This window comes from Hemiscyllium ocellatum, chromosome 4 (assembly GCF_020745735.1).
Source record: "Hemiscyllium ocellatum isolate sHemOce1 chromosome 4, sHemOce1.pat.X.cur, whole genome shotgun sequence".
In the NCBI taxonomy this organism is placed as follows: Eukaryota; Metazoa; Chordata; class Chondrichthyes; order Orectolobiformes; family Hemiscylliidae; genus Hemiscyllium; species Hemiscyllium ocellatum.
In genome coordinates this window covers 125,678,531-125,700,880 of record NC_083404.1, presented here as the reverse complement: position 1 = coordinate 125,700,880, position 22,350 = coordinate 125,678,531, and positions in this window count along the sequence as shown.

Here is a 22,350-nt window from a genome sequence, read left to right as displayed (position 1 = left end):
TAATTGTGATAAAAGAAAACCCAAATTTTGCTCATAATCTTTAGGGTAGAGAATATGTCATCCTTATTTGGCCTGCCCTACACATAGCTCCAGGCCAGCGGCAATGTGGTTGACACTTATCTGACCTCTGGGCAATTAGGGATGGGAAATTGGTGTCCATAACTCATAAATGAAAAAACCTAATTGCCCTGCAATCTCTCACTAGTCAGGCAATTTGGTTATTGTTTTAATTCTTCTTGTCAAAACTTCATCTTCTGCTGCATTAAACTCAACTTTCGAGGTCTTTGTCACTCAGTTAAACTCTCTTTATTCCTTTGTAGCATCCCTTCATAACTTGCTTTCCTACCCATCTTTGTGTCACCAGTAAATTTAACTACCTTTGGTCCCTTCATCCAAATAAGTTTTAGAAATTGTAAAAATATTATGGCTCCAGCACTGATCTGTGTGACATACCATTCATTATAATCCTCTGAACTGTCATCCACCTTTGAGCAATGAGATGCATTTTTCTTTCAATCGATGCAATTTTTAACTTTGTTTTCTTAACTACAATTGGGAGAGGTCCTCCTCTTGAAACTTTTCATTCTGAAATATCCTTAAACTAATTTGCCACTTCACTTCAACTAGCTTAGCTTTCATGTTCTCAGAGTGCCCTCATTAAGTTTAAAATATTAGACTTGGACCCTCACTTCTGTCCCTCAAACTGAACATATAATGGAATTAAATTTTGGTTGCTGCTACCTGGGGTGCTTTCACTGTGAGGTCATTAATTAATTTTATCCCAGTGCACAACACCACACCTAGTGTAGGCTGCTCTCCGGCTGATTACAGAATATAAACAACTATCCCAAAAACACTCTATGGACTCCTCCTGCTAGTTTCTTTGTCAATCTGATCTTATTCAACGGCGGAGCATACTTGAGGGGCCAAATAGCCTACTCCTTTTCCTGTTGCATACATTCATGGGATCATTTTAGGAAGTGCCTGGCAGGGAGATGGCATGAGTTAGGAAGGGAATTCCAGAGTTAACAGGCACCAACCATGGAGCGATTAAAATCAGGGATGCTCAAGAGGACAGAACTGGAGGAGAGTCTCAAAGACTTGTAGGGATACACATTCATACAATGAGACTATCATGAGTGAAATGCAATCTTGGATCTGCACTGTCCATGGAAATGTTCAGTAGTATTCTCCAGTAGAGGAACCTCGATTATCTGAAGGACACAGGCGGGGAGTATTTTGTTCGGTTAATCAAATGCCCGATAATCGATGTTGGATAACATAGTTAGCCAAGCGTCGGGATCTTGTGATCTTGTTCGGATAATCCGCAATTTGGTTAATCAAATTCCGGATAATCAAGGTTCCTCTCTGTCTGCTATTTGAAAGCTTACAGGTGGTTCAGACTCCAAACTGTGAGACGCAGTGCCCTCTGGTGTTGTCCATTGATTATATCTTCTCCAATTCCCAGTCTATTTCCTTCGATGAGACATTAGAATGGCTGCAAGCTTGAAAATATGGTTAGTACACAGATTTTATCTTATTTTTATTTGTTAATGGGATGTAGGCATCGCTGGCTAGGCCAGCACTTGTTGGTGATAAGACCATAAGAAATAGGAACAGCAGGAGGTCATTCATTTCTTTGAATTTGGTCCACCTTTCAATAGGATCACAGCTGATCAAGTATTCCTCACATTCCTGCCTTTTCCCTGTAACTCTCGGTTTCCCAACTGATCAAGAGTCTATCTCAGCCTTGAATATTCACTAAGGCGCTGCCTCCTCAGCTCGCTGTGGAAAGGATTTGCAAAGACCCATTACCCTCCTTTCAGCATTTACCCTATCAAACCTCTTGGGATTCCTATATGTCTCAATGAGATCACCTCTCATTCTTCTAAACTCCAATGAGTAGTGTCCCAATCTGTTTAGCCTTTGCAGGATCATTCAGTGATGTTGATATCATTGCATGTCAAGAACCAACAGCTTTATTCACTCATATTGGAGATAGACATTGCCTGGCTCTATGTAATTCAAATGTTACTTGCTCAATATAATTCTTAATGTACTTGATCTCAGCCTCTTCAACCAGTCTGCCGAAGATGGATCAGTCCATGACAGTATTGATGACAGTGACTAGTGGATTGTCCTCGAGGAGATGAACTACTGCCATCACATTGAGAATACCTTCGATTGTGTTGTATCGCGCTATCACCACGTTAAATGGGACAGAGTTTGAACAGATCTACCAATTGAAGACTGGGCATCCATAAGGCACTGTGGGCCATCAGCAACAGCAGAATCATGCTTCAACACAATTTGCAACCTCATGACACAGAGTATCCCACAGTCCTGAGGAACGGCCCTGCCTGAAATGTTGACTGTCTTGTTCCTCAAATGCTGCCTGACCTGCTGTACCTTTTCCAGTGCCACACATCGTTGATCCCAGAATATCCCACACACAAGCATTACCATCAAGCCAAGGGATTCAACCCTGGTTCAACAAAGCAGGACATGCCAGGAGTAACCCCAGGCATACCTAAAAAGTGAGGTGCCCACCTGGTGAAGCTACCAAATGTGCAAGTCAAACAGCAAAAGCTGCAAATGATTTTGTTCTTCATTCACACAAGGAATCCCACAGCCAATGAATCAGATCTAAGATCTGCAGTCCTGCCATATTCAGTGGTGAACCTCACATTTGGGCTTCTTGCAAGCTTTTTCTGAATGTTGTGGTGGCCATGTGTGAAAACATGGTGCCATTTGTCTTGCCTATCAGCAGCCACTGCTGCTCATTGCTTATTGAATGTGTTACCAAACAGAAACAATGCTGAAAGGCAGGAGTGTCATAAAGAACCTGAGCAAAAAGACAGCAGTCAACTGTGAGGTAATAACGTTCTCTACAATTTTATAACATTCAGCAAAACGGACCATGGAGTAAATGATAAAATGTTATGCTTGTGCATCACTTTATTTGAAGTCAAAAATCACACAACACCAGATTATAGTCCAACAGGGTTAATTGGAAGCAGTAGCCTTCGGAGCGCTGCTCCTTCATCACGTGGTTGTGGAGAAGTCAATTGGAATTTCAATCAAGGGAAATGTGAAACAGGCTATTGATTTATCATCAATTTTATTATTCTATAAAGTTAAAATAATTCTTGTTGATATTAACATGAACAAATTAACAACTGCATTATGAGAGTTTAGCATGTAGTGCTGGAAAAGCACAACAGGTCAGGCAGCACCCGAGGAGCAGGAGAATCGATGTTTCGGGCATAAGCCCTCCATCAGGAAGGACGAATTCCTTCCTGATGAAGGGCTTATGCTTGAAACATCGATTCTCTTACTCCTCAGATGCTGCCTGACCTGCTGTGCTTTTCCAGCACCACACTCTCGATTCTGATCTCCAGCATCTGCAGTTCTCACTTTCTCCCAATTGCATCATGAGATCATAGTATTTTAAACTACAGCAGTAAGACATTTGGCACATTGTTCCTTGGCTGACTCACCAAGTCCAATTAATCCCTATAACCTGGCAATATTTTCTCTTTTCCAATTCTTATTCACTTCATTCCAAAATGGATTACAGCTTCTGCAGTTAGTGTTTTCTGGGCTTGGGCATTCAACGTCCAAGCAAATGTTAAAAACAATGATTCCAAACTCATCTTTGATCTTTAGGTGATGATTTTGTATTCCTGTCCTTCTAGTTATCAAGCACCAACAAGTACAGCATCTTTACCCATTTTAACATCTACACATCAAAACACATAAATAATAACCAACATGCCAAAAATAGCTCAGGGAGAAATTTAATCGAGAATTAATAAGCAAATTTTATTAATCATTGTCAGATGATCAAGAAGATTCACCTAGTGGGAAAATAAAACAAGTTAATGATTTATGATATGCCTGAAATCTTATTTAATTGGAAAATCGACAAACAGGAAGGTTCAGTGAAAGTGCTTCATAAATACATTTGAGGCAAGTGAATACTTAACCTCTGGTGGAAAATATTTGAGAGTGCTTTTATCTTTACATTTATGAGGCATGGTACTAAGCAGAATTACTTCCATGATGCTATCTTTGGTATCAATACACCATCCTGATTTGGTACTATATAGATATTCCTCCACTGTCATGGGATCAATATCCTTTAACTCCCTTCCTAACAGCACCCTGAATGAATCTAGCCCCCATGGACTGCAGGGATTCAAGAAGATGGTTCACCGTCAGATTGTACTGGGTAATTAGAGAGTAAATGCTGATTAGAAAGTGATGCTCACGTAGCACAGAAAAACCTTTAAAAAGTGCAAAAGCTAGTGGTCAGTCTCAGTCCTCATTGTGAATTTGGTTCAGAGCAATGAACACACGCGATAAGAGAGCTCTGTGTCAGGATGTGGAAAATCTGCAAAAGTTCCCCATTCCAGACCTTGCACTATTGATGCCTGGTGAACCTTTGGGTAAGAATATATTTGAGTCAGGTTATGACATCCTTCACCCATCGTTCGTCCCCACCGCCCCGGCCCAGCCCATGTATCAAACTTTACATCAAAGATCACAATTTAATGGTCATGTAGGGGAAGATAATGGAAGATATTCAGGGATGGCAGTACTGGACGCTAAAGTACAACTAATGCCTTTCATAGCAGAGGTGACGGTTGGAGACTGGTAAAGAGAAAAGATTATTCTTAAAATAAAACTGCTAGGTTTAGATGAAAAATGTATAGTATATTTCTTGTGATCGATCTTTAAGGTAGAGTGAATCCTTTCAGGAATGAAAACAGGAAGCAAATTTCCCCAAGAAGAAACCTCGAGCTCATCTGCCCTTTCCCCCCTTCACCACTCCCCTCAGAAGCTAAGACAATAAAAATGTTCCAATCTGACACTGGTAGATATTCGTTAAGGAAATGGATTAAGAGTTTCAGATTTCAACTACGCTGTTGACATTGGCCCAATCAAACGTTTTGAATCTGAGATTGGCAGATATGGTGCACCCTGGCCCCTGTTTCTTGCTCCCATGTCAGGAGTGGGTCATCTCTTGCCCATGACCTGGGAAAATCTGGCGTGGGAGGTAAGACTTCTGTTGTTGGGGTTGTTAGGGTTTCCCGGGAGAGTTGTGGGTGGCACTATTCAACAGTGTAGTCTGGTTCCTGTGGATGCAAACCAAAACCATCCCTCCTTCTTTTCCTTTTCACACGCTACCCCTCCCATACACACAAAGTCCCTAAATTCTGCTGATGTTCATCCATACTCCCAATGCCATCTAATGCCCTTGTTTCCCCCTTAAATACGCCCCATTTCCCTTCATGCCAATGTATGTTCCTCTACCCACAGCTCCATGTTCCCCCACATCATCCGTGCCAATCTCTGCCCCTGTACTGATCTCCCACTGCCCCCATACTCACCTCAACCCCTGCTCCTAATCATACCTAAAATCCTTCATTGCGTTTAAGCTTGTATTGTACCAACCTGACAAACCATGCTCCTTCCTATCACCTTGTGCTCTCCCCACTTCATTCAATTTCATGGAGTATTCATCCCATGAGCAAAGCTCAGGAACCATGCCAACTGGAAACATATTTATAATGTTTATTGATTATAATTTGCTGCTTATTAAATTTTACAATTTAATGCATTGGAATACAAGAAGCCGAGAAGGGTAATCGGCCCTTTAAGCCTGCTGTGCCTTTCAATATGATCATGGCTGATCCTTTATCACATTCCGTCTTGCTCCCCATATCCCTTAATGCTGCCAAACTCTATCTCAGTTCTATAATATATTTAGTGACACGGTTTCCACAGCCTTCTACATAGGGAATTCCATTGGTTCACTATTGGTCGAATGAAGACATTTTCTTCACTTCATTAAGATAGAACACCATAAAGGGAGTAGGCAATTTAGCCTGCACTGCCTTTCAATATTCATCAACCACTTCAAATGCCCTTTACTTATTCCATTCTCATAAGAGTGCACACCATTGGCAATCAGAAATCTGTCAACTTCTACTTTTAATCACTCACAAAGCTGAGTTGTCACAGTGGTAGAGAATTACAAATCTTCACAACTGTCTAAGTTAAAAATTCCTCCTCATTTTGGGTGGAAGTGATATCTGCTTCATTTTTAAATTGTGTCCTCTGGTTCTAACATCTCTAACTGGGGGAGACATCTTACCTGCATCTACCCTGCATGTCTGTCCCTTTTGTAAGTTTCAATAAGATCACCTCTCATTCTTTGAAACTCTATAGAGAATACAGGCTCAGTTTGCCAATCACTCTCTGTAGGGCAGTCCCACCATCTCAGGATCAAGGCTGCACACGCTAGTGTTCGAAAAATAAGATGTCTGAAAAGGATTCCAGGTTATTGATCCAGCAACAATTTCACATACAAGTCAAGCTAGTGCATGATGTGAAGAGAAGTATGGAAATGACAGTGTTTTCATATATTGTCTTACATCTGGGTGGATGGTCTTGGAATTGTTTTGTGGTGAAGATCAGAGGGGAGGGAATGGATCAAGGATAATTGGATCGTGAGATGGGAATATCAGATTGCTACAGTGAAGGATGTTTCTCTGAGCTTGGAATTCTTGGATATTGCTCGCAAGAATAAAGGGAGTATGTCTCTATGTTAACATTAATGCATTTATTCTGGCTGTTAGAAATGTACAATGGTTCCTTTAAACTGGAACACACAGATGCTGTCAAACCATCTTCAGCAGTTTAACCATCACACAAGTGGCAGGTAATAACCATCTCCAACAGCCTAACTGTCTTCATTTGGTAATCAATGGCTTTGCCACCACTGAATACCATCGAGATCCAGAGTAGGGGACTACCATTGACCAGAACCTGAACTGGAGCAGTCTGTAAATACCGTGACTACAACAGCAGGTCAGAGGCTAGGAAATCTCTGGAAAGTAATTCACCTCCTTATCCCTGAATGTCTTTTTACCATTTACAAGAAGCGATACTGTTTCACTTCAACAAAAACAGAAATTTCTGGAGAAACTCAGCAGGTCTGACAGGATCTGTGGAGAGAAAGCAGACGGAATGTTTCAGAATCAGTCGCTGCATCTAAAACGTTAACTTGGCTTTCTTCCCACAGATGCTGCTAGACCTGCTAAGTTTCTCCAACAATTTCTGCTTTGGTTTCAGATTTCCAGCACCTGCAGTTCTTGGTTTTCTGTAAGTGTTTCACCTGTCTGGATGGGAGTGCACTAACAACATCAAAAGTCTTGACACTATTTAAATTTCCATCTCCTACCACTACTTTAAACTTTAACTTTGTCCACAGTTGTAGCAGTAATTACTATCTACAAGGGGCACTGTAGCAACGCACCAAAGTTCCTTCAACGGCACCTTCCAAACTGTATGCTCTCCCCATATGTAAAAAAAGACAAGTGCATCAGAACATCACCACTTGCAAGCTCCCCAATAAAACCACACACCATCCTGACTTGGTTCTGCATCACTGTTGTTTCACTCCCTTACATTGTTCTGAAGAACTCCATGGACTATCGCAGTTCAAGAAGATGACTCACAACCACCTCCTTAAGGACACTTGAGGTATGGGCCTTGTTACTGTTCAGCCATCCTGAGAATGAATACAAATAAACCTCTGCTGAGCATTTCCATTAATTCTAATCTTGACTTCTGGTATCCTACGCTCGCAAAATTTTTGTAAGAGTAATTATAATAAGGGTCGTAAAGTTAAGAGGTTGCTTCCCACATGAATATCCTTACCTTTCTGAAACACACAACAAAATTAATCATTTGTACTAAACGACTGAGGTGATTACCAAAGCAGCCTGATATTGGGTAAATCAAACCTGGAGCTGCTTAGTCTAGAAATGTCTGAGTAACAGCTATCCGCTACTGACCCCTGGTGGCTGTTCTAGATTTTTGTAACTCCTCAGTTATGAGCTCAGACATGCAGATTGTTTTGTAATTCCCAATTTTATTCTTAACTAAAAATGCCAATGAAGAAGGTTATGAAGCAAAAATGCTCTATTACTTTACAAGCCACACAAATTTGCATTACATCTTTATTTCCCTCTTCAAAATTTTTTTTATATAAATATTTATTAGAAGCTTTTTAAAAATTTTTTACAGAACATCAATATACAAAAAAGGAGTAATACCAAAATACAGAAAGACAGAGGCTGTACAATAATGTCATTTCAAATTACTATTAATAATAAACTACTTACTATTCTACCAGAACAAACATATCTACTTAAACTAAACTACAAATTAAATAAACATTAAATTAAACCCAATTCAAAATAAATTAAATTATATCTCACAACTTTATTCTATTTCACTCACCACACCTCCACTGAGGCTCCCATCCCTGGGATCACCAGTCATTACACCCACATTCTTTTCCCCAGCCTCCCCATCCCAGGGCCCCATGAGTGCCCAGACTGATTCCCATGGCTATACCACGGCACTAATTAATATTACTGATAAATCTGCGTGAATATAATTTTGAAAGGGCTGCCACATCTTGTAAAACTGCTCCATTTTGTGATGCACCATATTTGTGAGGTAATTAGATTAGATTACTTACAGTGTGGAAACAGGCCCTTCGGCCCAACAAGTCCACACCGACCCGCCGAAGCGCAACCCACCCATATCCCTACATTTACCCCTTACCTAACACTACGGGCAATTTAGCATGGCCAATTCACCTGACCCGCACATCTTTGGACTGTGGGAGGAAACCGGAGCACCCGGAGGAAACCCACGCAGACACGGGGAGAACGTGTAAACTCCACACAGTCAGTCGCCTGAGTCAGGAATTGAACCCGGGTCTCAGGCGCTGTGAGACAGCAGTGCTAACCACTGTGCCACCGTGCCGCCCACAATCTTGGGGAAATGCTCCATCACCAGCCTATGGCACCCTAAAAGACCTGGTGGTTTTTCCAATGTCCAGTTCATTAAAGTGTTCTTCCTCACACACTGGGTAAACATGTTACACAATCTCTTCCCGTGTTCTCCAGAGAGGGCAGATTTGGCAACCCCAGAAGAAGAAATACCGGATACACTTTAACTTCGATCTCCAGGATGTCCTTTAGCTCCCTTATTATAGCACTCCAGGATCTCTGGACCTTACAACATGACCAGTAGCAGTGTGTAAGAGTGTCTATACTAATTTTACATTTGAGACACCCTGCTGATGTTCCTCTCTTGAACTTAGCTAGCTTCTCTGGCGCCATACGAGCCCTGTGTAAAATCTCCACCTGCCTCGATACTGTTATATCCCCCCTGGTCCAGGAACTCCCCACATGCATTTGGGACACTACCCATGCCTTCCACCTCCTCCAAGACTTCAGTTTCCCCAGCCCCCATGCCTCATCTTTACCATAGATATCCAATCCCTCTACACCTCCATCTGCCATGACCAGGGCCTCCAAGCCCGCTGTTTCTTCCTCTCCCAACGTCCCCACCAGTACCCTTCCACTTACACTCTCATTCATTTGGCTGAACTGGTTCTCACCCCCAACAATTTCTCCCTTCAATCCTTCCACTTCCCCATGGGCACTCGCATGGGCCCCAGTTATGCCTGCCTCTTGGTTGGCTACGTGGAACAGTACATCTTCTGGAGTTACACTGGCTCCATCCACGAGGACTGACTCAACACTGACATTTTTTACAACCTACCGACTCCCACAGCTACCTGGATTACACTTCTTCGCACCCTACTTCATGCAAAAATGCTATCCCATATTCCCAATTCCTCTGCCTTCGACTCATCTGCTCCCAGGAGGACCAGTTCCACCTCAAAACACACCAGATGGACTCCTTCTTTAAAGACCATAATTTCCCCTCCCACATGGTTGAAGATGCCCTCCAACACATCTCATCCACATCCCGCACATCCACCCTCAAACTCCAGCCCTCCAACCGTAACAAGGACAGAATCCCAGGTCCTCACCTTCCACCCCACCAATCTCCGCATAAATCGCATCATCTGTCGACATTTCTGCCACCTCCAAATGGACCCCACCACCAGGAATATATTTCCCTCTCCACTCCTATCCGCCTTCCGCAAAGACCGTTCCCTCCGTGACTACCTGGTTAGGTCCGTGCCCCCCAACAACCCACCCTCCCGTCCTGGCACCTTCCCCTGCCACCGCAGGAATTACAAAACTTGCGCCCACATCTCCCCACCTTATCCCAGTTCCACCCTTCCAGCTCAGCACCATCCCCATGACCTGTACTACCTGCCAATCTTCCTTCCCACCTATTTGCTCCACCCTCCTCTCCGACCTATCACCTTCATTCCCATCTCCATCCACCTATTGCACTCTCAGCTTCCTCCCCACAACCTCACTCTGTCCCATTTATCTCTCCACCCCCAAGGGTCCCAGCCTCATTCCTGATGAAGAGCTCCGGCCTGAAACGTCGATTTTCCTGCTCCTTGGATGCTGCCTGACCTGCTGTGCCTTTCCAGCATCACACTCTCAACTCTGATCTCCAGCATCTGCAGACGTCACTATTTCCTAAAATCTTCAATTGCATGGCCTGCACTGTTACATACTGAAATTTTCCTTACATTTTCCTATATACCTTCCCATACCTCCAGTGAAATATCCTCTCCTAGCTCTCGATTCCATGTTTTAGAGAGTCCCTCCACGACCTTTCTGTAAATGATATAAAGTACTAACTGAAAGAGTTACCGGACACTGGAGTACTCTTTTCTGAGCCAGGAGCGTGGTGTTCCTCTGTATGTAATCCCTTATAGAACATAGAACATAGAAAGATACAGCACAGTACAGGCCCTTTGGCCCTCGATGTTGCGCCGACCGAATCCTACCTAACCTACACTAGCCCAATAACTTCCAAATGCCTATCCAATGCCCGCTTAAATGACCATAAAGAAGGAGAGTTCACCACTGCTACTGGCAGGGCATTCCATGAACTCACAACCCGCTGTGTAAAGAATCTACCCCTAACATCTGTCCTATACCTACCACCCCTTAATTTAAAGCTGTGTCCCCTAGTAACACCTGACTCCATTAGTGGTAAAAGGTTCTCAGTGTCGACCCTATCTAAACCCCTAATCATCTTATACACCTCTATCAAATCTCCCCTAAACCTTCTCTTCTCCAATGAGAACAGCCCCAAGTGCCTCAGCCTTTCTTCATAAGATTTTCCTACCATTCCAGGCAACATCCTGGTAAACCTCCTCTGCACTCGTTCCAATGCCTCCACATCCTTCCTATAGTATGGCGACCAAAACTGCACACAATACTCCAGATGAGGCCGCACCAGAGTCTTATACAGTTGCAACATGACCTCAGGACTCCGGAACTCAATTCCTCTACAAATAAAGCCCAGTACACCATATGCCTTCCTCACAGCACTATTTACCTGGGTGGCAACTTTCAGAGATCTGTGTACATGGACACCAAGATCCCTCTGCTCATCCACACTACCAAGTAGCCTACCATTAGCCCAGTAATCCATCTTCTTGTTACTCCTACCAAAGTGAATGACTTCACACTTAGCTACATTGAATTCCATTTGCCACATTTCTGCCCAGCTCTGCAACTTATCTATATCCCGCTGTAACCTACCACTTCCTTCCTCACTATCCACAACTCCACCGACTTTTGTGTCATCCGCAAACTTGCTTACCCAGCTTTCAAGCCCTTCCTCTAGATCATTTATAAAGATAACAAAAAGCAATAGTCCCAAAACAGATCCTTGTGGTACACCGCTAGTAACTGCACTCCAAGATGAACACAGTCCATCAACTACTACCCTCTGTCTCCTTCCAGCCAGCCAATTCCTAATCCAAACCTCTAATGTATCCTCAATGCCATACCTCCGTAGTTTTAGCATTAGCCTACCATGGGGAACCTTTTCGAACGCCTTACTAAAATCCATATACACAACATCTACTGCTTTACCCTCGTCCACTTCCTTAGTCACCTTCTCAAAGAACTCAATAAGGTTTGTGAGGCACGACCTGCCCTTCACAAAACCATGCTGGCTATCCTTGATCACGTTATTCCTATCCAGATGTTCATAAATCTTATCCCTTACCATTCTCTCTAAGACTTTGCCCACCACTGAAGTCAGACTCACTGGCCTATAGTTACTAGGGCTATCCCTACTCCCTTTCTTGAACAAGGGGACCACGTTCGCTATCCTCCAGTCCTCTGGTACTATTCCCGTTGACAATGACGACATAAAAATCCAGGCCAATGGCTCTGCTATCTCCTCCCTAGCTTCCCATAGGATCCTAGGGTAAATGCCATCAGGCCCAGGAGACTTATCTATTTTCATCCTCTCCAATATTCCCAGAACCTCTTCCCTGCATATTTCCAGGCCATCCATTCTAATCATTTGTGACTCCATATTCACATCAGCAACAGTGTCCTGTTCCTGAGTGAATACTGATGAAAAGTATTGATTTAGTGTCTCTCCAATCTCCTCCGCCTCCACACACAACTTCTCACTACTATCCTTGACTGGACTGATACCTACCCTAGTCATCCTTTTATTCCTGACATACCTATAGAAAGCCTTTGGGTTTTCCCTAATCCTACCAGCTAAAGACTTTTCATGTCCCCTTCTCGCTTCTCTTAGCTCTCTCTTAGTATCTGAAAGTACTGGAAAAAAATCCCTATTAGACAATCCATATTTCTGACTTAGTTGGCTAAATGACATCATGACCTCCCCCTCAAATAAATCTCCCAGACAAGAGATTCCCTTATTCTCCCATGCCTTAAAGCCGGAGTCCATTGCCCCAGGTTTAAATCCTGGGGCTCCCATCAATGGTGTAAACAGCGAAGTCTTACGCCAATTGCCCTCGTCTTGCATAATTACCCTCCAGGCTTTTACCGTGTTTAAAATGATTGGGCTGTTACACTGCTCATTCACAGAGTTCATCTTATCCATGAATAATAGATTAACTCGGGGACATCTCGACTGTGAGGCTTCAACTTGAAGCCAAATCGACTCCGAATCCCCTCATACACAGTCACTGACATATACTAAACAGAGCACTTATTTGATATCTCTTCGAGTCCAGAAGATCCACCCCTCCCCCACCCTGCGAAAGCTGCAGTTTGATAAGTTTAATTAGGGGGCATCTGCGATACCAAATAAAAGAACCTAGCCAACTACTGAGTCACCGTAATACTTGTCTGGGTAGCATCAACTGGAGCGTTCTCACGGGGTACAGCAGGCGAGGAAGAACATTCATTTTAATCAGGGCTATTTGGCCTAACCATGATAATGGTAATTCTTCCCACCATTGCAAATCCTGTTTTAGTCTCTCCAGTAATTGTACATAGTTAGCTTTATACAGCTGGTGGAAGGCAGGGGTAATAAAAATTCCCAAACACAAAAAACCTTTCGCTGACCATCTAAACAGGAACTGTATTCCATCCTTCAGATCAGGCACCTCCATGAAGCACCCCAGCCACCCCCCCCCATCCCCACCCCACATCGGCATGGCTTCTGATTTTGTAAAGTTGATCCTGTAGTCTGAAAAGCTGCCAAATAAATTAATTGGAATTTGTTTGAATCAATCAAGGAACAGACTCCTCCGGATTGGCCAAAAACAAAAGGATGTCATCAGGGTGATCTTATGCTCCCCATTCCCACTCTTGGCGCCACTATTTCAGGATCCCTCCTGATAGCCTCAGCCTAATGGCTCAATTGCCAAGGTAAATAGCAATGCTGAAAGAGAACACCCCAGTTGACTACCTCTCCCAATATTAAAGTTACCTAATTTAGTGCCATTTGTGATGACTGCCACCTTAGCATAATTATACAATATCACTGCCCATCTGGCAAAGGATTCTCACAGACTAAAGCACTCTAGGACCCCAAACAGGTACGGTCAAACACCTTTTCTGTGTTTAGGGAGACCACCAAACCCAGGATCAATCTTTGCTGGCATACCTGCACCATGTTCAGTACCCTCCTGATACTGTTGGAGGAGCTACAGCCAATAACAAAACCCGTCTGATCTTCTTTAATAATATAGGGCAACACCTGTTCCAACCTCAGGGCCAACGTCTTGGATAGAATTTTTAAATCTACATTCAACAGTGAAATGAGTCTTTATGAAGCACATTCTTCAGGCTCTTTCCCCTTCTTTAAAATGAGGGAGATATTAGCCTCCCTAAGAGGCAGACAATCCTGTGCATATGAATAGCTGTACATCTCCAGAAGTGGCTCCACCAACACATTTATGAATTTGTTACAGAATTCACTTGGGAATCCATCTGACCCCGGTGTTTTGCCATCCTGGAGATGCTTTACTGCCACTGTACGTCCTATACCATCATAGGTGCGTTTATACTGAGGAGGTCCAGGTTCTCAAAAAAGGACTGCATTCTCGCTGCACCGTGTTCACCTCCTTCCGACTGATATAACTCTACGAAGTATTCCCCAAATCTAACATTGATCTTCTTCAACTCACGGGTAACTGTGCCAGTTTTCTCTCAAACAGACATAATAGATTGGGAAGCATTTTTCTTTCTAGCCAGATATGCCAGCTATCTACCTGGCTATCTCCAAATTCAAACAGTCTTTGCTGAGTGAAGGAAATCTCTTTTTTTTGTCACCTGTGTGTGCATTGAGTCAAGAGCAGTCTAGAGGGCTGTGACCTGCTGCAGTTTGACCAAAGAGGGCCTATTATAATATACTTTCTCAGCTACCTTCAGCTGGGTCTCCAGCATCTATTGTTGCTCCTCCCTCTGCCTCCTTCTAGTCGTTGAATATGAAATAATCAGGCCTCGTAAATATGCCTTAGTGGCCTCCCAAAGAATTGTCGGATAACTGACTGCACCCGAGTTTATATCCCAAAAGGCCCTGAACTCTCTTGTGATGTATTCAACAAATTTACTATCCCTTAACAGGAATGGTCCGAGATAGTTATATTCCCAATTTTGTACGCCAATGTTCTGTCCAAATTGTCAGTTGGCATAAAAAAAATGTCAGAGGAGAAAGTGAGGTCTGCAGATGCTGGAGATCAGAGCTGAGGATCAGGAAGGGCTTATGCCCGAAATGTCGAATTTCCTGTTCTTTGGATACTGCCTGACCTGCTGCGCTTTTCCAGCAACACATTTTCAGCGATAAAAAAAATGACAATTTGCTTATGGCACTTGTATGGGTTGGAATAGAAAGTAAAGTCACATCCAGTCATCCCAACTCCTCACACGTCCACCAATTGCTTAGATTGCACAGGTGTACCTGCCAAGCACCTTGGCATCCTGTCAACCTCAGGATCTATTAGGCGGTTAAAATCCCCTCCTATGATCGTGCGGCGCATTCCAAGACTCATTAATTTAGTGACTGCATCAATTAGAAATTGTGGGACCATACACATTCAGGACACCGTACTCTTCTCCGTGTAATAGAGTTTTAAGAATGATGAACTGTCCATGTTTGTCCTTAATTTGCTCATTTACCTGGAAAGGAAGGTTCCTTCTTACCAGTATAGTCACTCCTCTACTCTTAGAGCTGAAGGAGGAGAAGAATACCCTATCATAACCTCCCTGCTGCACCTTCAGATGTTCCTTATCAGTTAAATATGTCTCCTATCCTTGACAGTACCTTCTTTCTTTTTAATGGGGGAATGGCTCTCTTTTACATTCCAGGTGCACTACCTGAACAGATCACTAGCCCTGGTCATCCAGGGCAGCCTGTGGTTTCCCAACAGGAGGAAGTTTATCTGAGCAACAAAAACATTAACTCTGTAAAGTCTAAAAACTACTTCTATAAAAACTGCTACAACTAAAAAACTAATCACTACATTTAACTTAAGCAAATACCCAAATAACTCCCAATTCACTAGAGATCTCCCCCCTTGCCCACAGGGGGCACTCCTCCTAATCCTTGTTACCAACCCAACTGCCTCTAGCTGAGGCCAATTCACAAATGAAGAAAACCTGTTATTTACACTCTGAGAGTTAACAATGGATGCCCACCCCCCACGGCCCCCACTTATCTTAACCACAGGTATGGCCACTCCCAATCCAAACACAAAAGGATAGCAGTAAAAAAAAGCCCCTGATAATACCCAACCAACCGATATACAAAGTAATTCCGGCTTTACATCAAAGCAGTATAAAGCCGATAACCACAAAAAAAGGGGAGAGAGAATTAAGAAGAGCAATTAAAATTTTAAAAAACCCATAGAATTGTCTGTATCAATGGAGGATGTTTTTTTCTCTCTCAGAGGGTTATTAATCTTTAGCGTTCTCTTCCACAGAGGACAGTAGAGATTATGTCCTTGAAAACACTCAAGGCTAAGCGAGACAGACTATTGACCAACAAGGGAGTCAACAATTATAGGGAAGTAGAGATCATCTACAATCAGGTCAGCCATGAGGAAGAAATCATGTTGGACTCAATATTTTCTCTTTTTTTTCCCCCTCTCTTGATGCTGCCAGACCTGCTGAATATTTTCAATAATTAATTCCAATATTATAATTATAGTCATGATTTTACTGAATGGGGAGGCAGCCTTGATGGGATGAACATTCTACTGTTGGTCTGCCTCTTGTACCGCTTCACAGATAACGTAACATCATACCAGACCTGGACCTCCTAAACCTTTTAAAACCATAGATAATACTTAAACCAAACAACACACAACCAAATAGGCACAGAATCAAGTAAATTAGTAACTGATCATTTCAATGCTAACAAGTAGCTACCAGTGAAGGAGCAGCGAATCAAATCATTTAAAATAAACTTTGAAAATAATTTTGAAATCTTAGGTTGCTAACACTGAGAAGTTATACGTCCATGTTCAGGGAATATACCTATCACAATTCCCAGAACTCAGCTCCTCTCCTGAAAATAACAAGTCACATTTCACAACTAAGGGGTAATATGTTATAATCATTCAAAATGGCTATTTGCAGTGTGCCATAACTACTGTTTGTACGATGCTTCTCCACGAGTGGTGTTAAAGACAAAATCTCAATCCATGAGACCATAGAAACAATCATTGCGTGTTCATGAACATGTGAAGGTGACCAATTTGCTCTCATATAAAAATAAATATACCAGAGGGTATACATTAATGAACTTTACGTGTTCCAACTGACAGCAAAAGAAGTTAGCTCAGTTGATAATACTCTCTTAAAAGGTTGTAGATTTATTTCTCTGTACAATGAATAGAGTGCAAAATGCATTACTGAAGGAGTACTGCACAGTCATGGATGCCATCTTTCAGATGAGATAATTCCCATCAGCCCAGTGGGGTAGATGCAAGAATCCTTAAGACACCACTTCAAAAAGCAAGGGATTTAGCTACTGTGCCTTTCTTTTCCATTCATTCACAGGATGAGGGCATTCCTGGCTTCACCAGCATTTATTGCCCATCCTTAGTTGCACAGAGAGCAGTATAGAGTCAACCATTTTGTTGAGAGTCTGGAGTCACATGGAGACCAGACCAAATAAGAATGGCCATTTCCCTCCCTAAAGGAGGGAAATGGGTTTTTACGAAAATCCACAATGAATTCATAGTCATCATTAGACTCTTAACTTCACATTTTTTATTGAATTCAAATTCCACCATCCACAGTAGCAAAGTTTGAACCCAGGTCCCCAGAGCAACATTTATCCTTTAATCAATATTGCAACAAAACAAGTAATTGCATGAAATAATGTAGATGCTGTAAATCTGAAACGAACACAGAGAATGCTGGAAAAAACTCAGTAGGTCTGGCAGCATCTGTGGAGACAGAAAGAGATGCAAAATATTAGCAAAGTAACTGAGAATTTACTGCACACAAATTGGCTGTCTCATTCCTTCAATAGTGATGACACTTTAAGAATACTTAATTGGCCAGATGTGTCCTGAGAGTTTGAAAGGCACTATCGAAACTAATCCTTAGATTATGAAAGGCATTAATCTTTAGAATCAAAAAATCCCTACAGTGCAGGTAGAGGACATTCAGCCTACTGACTCTGCACTGACCCTCTGAAGAGCATCCCTCCAAGTTCAGTCCCCTATCCTATCCCCATAACCCTGCATTTCCCACAGCTAATGCACATAGCCCGCACATCCTTGGACCCTATGGAAGTTTAGCATAGGTAATTCACTTAACCTGCACATCTTTGAACTGTGGGAGAAAACCAGAGCACTTGGCAGAAACCCACACAGACATGGAGAGAACATGCAAACTCCACACAGTCACCCAGGGCTGGAATTGAACCTGTATCCCTCGTGCAGTGAAGCAGCAGTTCTAACCATTGAGTCTACGTGCCACCCTTGTCTTTAAACTAAAGCATAGATCATTATACTTCAGACAAAAAAAGCACACATCAGTAGTCTCAACTAAAAGCAGCATTTCTACTTTTAGAAGTGCACGTACGTCAAATTTCCTAACACATTGATAATAGTGCATTCATGATCTTTATAATTATAGAACTGAACCTATTGGTCTGTCCAACTTCAATGCCAGGATATTTATATCCTCAGTCACAAATCTAAGAAAGACCCCATGAACATTCTCCATTCCAGGTAATGCATCCCAGTCATGAAATTACAGTGTCCTGACTTCACTGCCAGAAATGTTTCTGCTATTGGTCTTATATCTTAAATAATTCCACAATTGGCCTCATGACCAGGGACACCTGACTCCCTACCTGAACACTCTCCCTGTCTCTATCCATAATGCTCAAGGTCTTCATCCACATTTAGTTTCATTCATTCTCAGGCTATCATCATCTCTGGGAGGGCAGCATTTAAGGCCTATACAACTGAATGGTTGCTATGCCGATTCAGAGGGCAATTAGGAGTCTATTACAAGACATTGCTGTGGATCTGGAGTCTCACATGGAGCAAACCACAAACATAGCACATTTTCCATAGGATGCTAGTGAACCATAAAGACTTCTTAACAATGAATACACTAGTTTGTGAAGCAGATTCATTTAATAATTCAATTTAATTCCATTAATTGCCACAATAGTATTTTTCATCATTTAATCTTTGTTTAAAATAAGGCTTAAAATAAGATTTTAAAATGACTTTGTTGAGTTTATACCTATTATAAGGGGATTTTCTTGGGTCGTATGAAATCCTGGTCCATGTGACCTGGTGACCTCTAACTTGGAAGCAGTGCCAACAGGGAGAACGTTAGGACCAACAGCTGCTTGGCTATCAGTCACAAAAAAAAAGACATGAAGGAGAGATGCAAGCAGAGGAGCTGAAGGCAAGCAGTGCACACATGCAAACACAAGGAGAGAGCAAGCAAAGATCCAAAGAAAACACAGATAATTCTTGAGAGGAACAAACCACTTTCAGGAAGCAAATTTCCTGTTGGGCAGAAAGGAAGACTAGATGTCTTGGAGGCATTGTACCATCTACCTAAAATGTTCTAAAGCACGGAAGGCTATGTGGATAGCTTGAAGATACTAAAGAGCTAAGCGATTTCAGAAAACAAATCAAAATGTGAACTCAAGATGTTTTATAGATCTTTACTGCACAGAAGGGTGCAAGTTGGCCCATTGCGTCCACACTGGCCACCAAAGATCTGACTACACTAATCCTATTTTCCACAGCACTGGAGGCTATGGCAACACAGCAAATACCTAAATATTACTTAAATGTTACAAGAGCTTCTGACTCACCAACTCTTAGGCAAGGAGTTCTAGACTCCCAATAGCCTCTTGGTGAAAAAATATCTAAACTCTCCTCCTAGTCTATCTAGTCTTAAATCTGTGCACTCCCCTACAATTATTAATCCCTCTATAAATTGTAAAAGTGTCTCTCTGTCCACCCTATCTACACCTATCATAAATCAGGTCTCCTCTCAACCTTTGTTGCTCCAAGGAAGATAACCCAATTTGTCCATTTTTATTTTATAGTTCAGAACTTTCAGCCCAGGCAGCAACCTTGTTAAAGCTCCCCATAATATCCAGATGTATTTTTTTCTCCCTGTTTTTAAAACGATAAGACAATTCTCCAGTTGTCTGCCAGCTCATCTGTGGGCAGAGATTTTCAAAATTACTGCCAGAGCATCTCCTTCATCGCCTCCCTGAACAGCCTAGAATGCATCTCTGTAGATCTGTGGAATTATCCACTTTTAACGTTACTAAACCCACTTGCACTTCCTCTCTCTATATTAGCGAGTTTTGAGAAAATTTGTGGCTCAGATTGAGATTCTGGATGTAAGTTTTTTCACTGAGATGGAAGGTTCATTTGCAGACGTTTCATCACCATACTAGGTAACATCATCAGAAAGCCTCTGGTGAAGTACTGGTGTTGGTGACCCACTTTCTATTTATGAGTTTAGCTTTCCTTCGGTTGGTGATTTCCTGTGGTGGTGTCTAGCCACCAGGATACATGAACATCAACTAGGCACAAAAAGACATGACCCACTCTCCTTACATACAGATGACGAAGGACATCACTTCGACTGGGACAACACATTCATCTTAGGACAAGTCAAACAGCAACATGCACGAGAATTCCTAGAAGCACGGCATTCCAAGCGGCAAACACACCAACTTGGACTCCCTTTACCACCTTCTGACAGAAGAACAGGAAGTGACATCACCAACCCAAGGAAACCTAAACAAGCAGAAAATGGGTCATGAACACCAGTGCTTCACCAATGATGCTACATACTATGGTAACAAAATGTCTGAAAACTAACCTTCCAACTTAGTGAACAAACTTACTTCCCATTTATGTTTATTTTAAAACGCACCGCTCTCTACCCAATGTCTATATACCTGCATCCTTCTATCATTGATTATTTAGCTGGCTGAACAAGAATTCTGGAAACCTGCACCTCCAGGACTGCTATAACTAAAGGGAGAGAGCATTTGTAGAAATTTATAATAGTGCTTTGAATTTCATGGATACAACTATCAACTTATCCTGAGTTAATAATGTACATTTTATTGTGGAATGGAGTAGCTCTGAGCACATTCATGCATGGAGTTGTGCAAATGTTTGTCCTTACAGGAAATGCGTCTTTGCTGTATCAACTATTTAAAGTGAAAAATCTCAAACATTTTTATTCATTCATTCATATGTAATGAACATTGGTTCTGGTTTATGCTAAAGTGAAAACAAAATGTAAAATTTGGCTAGTCAGTAAATGTGGCCAGTTTGGTTAATGATTTCCCGACAAAATCATATGATCATTCTGCAAATTATTGCAAAAGAGATACCAATTGAGAGGACAGAATATTTGATTTACTTTATTTCAAGTTATTTTCTTCTATCAAAAGCCTAAACAAACTACTCTAAATTTTGAAGCATTTTCAAACACTCCAAATTAAGAAATACAACCTGGTAAAATTCAACTTGCAAAATGTACCAATATTCCAGGACGAGGGCTCTGCAATCAACATGCAAACATTCTCTAGCTTCCATTCTTCAGAATCTGGTAATTACAACATTCTGGACTTTGAACATGCCATGGGTGGAGAGTGGAACATGTCATGAAGAAAATGTAGAGAATCATCAGGAGACGCAGAGTTCTTCAAGAAGTAGGTCTTTTATTTGCAACAAAAAACTGTGATACTGAGAAAGCAGATTCTCGAATGCTCACGAATGTCAGGGTTCGTGGTTTTTTTATTTTTTATCCTGTTTCTATTTGATTAATATAGTTGGATATGCTGATAAGCTAAGTACCTCACTCTAGCTACACAATAAACCAGTGATGTTAGTTCCCATTATCTCTTCAGCTGTACGTTCTACTTAATATTATTCTAATGTCACGGTTAGATATTTAGAGCTAACTCTTGCAACAATGGTCTTTCATTCCAAACCCTACTTAATATTTTCCTAATGTCATGATTAGGAATTATCACCTCTGCTACAGTGATCTTCCATTCCAGACTAACCTGTCATGATAGATATTTAGCTATTCCATCTATTACAATAGTATCTTGTCTCAAGTTGAGTCTACTAACTATTAGATATTTAATGTCATGTCCCAAATATTTATGGTCCCAATCTGGTCATGACACTTAACAGGGAAACTAGCTCTACTAACTGTTCTCATCTCACTATAGTGACCTTTCAGCCTCAACCATTATCTGCTAATTGGTGTAAGAGCATTTTACTCTCTTATCCCATCTTGCCTTCCACAGACCACAGATTGCTAGTGTTCTTCATGACTTAACCCTTTCCATGTTTTTCTGCTCTTTATTTTCCATAAATATGTCATCTTTCAATTTCCTTTTCCGGTGCTTGTTTGGACATAGTGCTTGGTTACTTTCAACATATGCTCTTATTTACTATTTTACACATCTGTCTGCAACACTTTTCTAACCAACAGGTGAACAGCAGCCTAGGTACAGTATATACTCACAAATGGCAACAGCAATATGGATTTAGTTCTTTCTCCCCCCAAA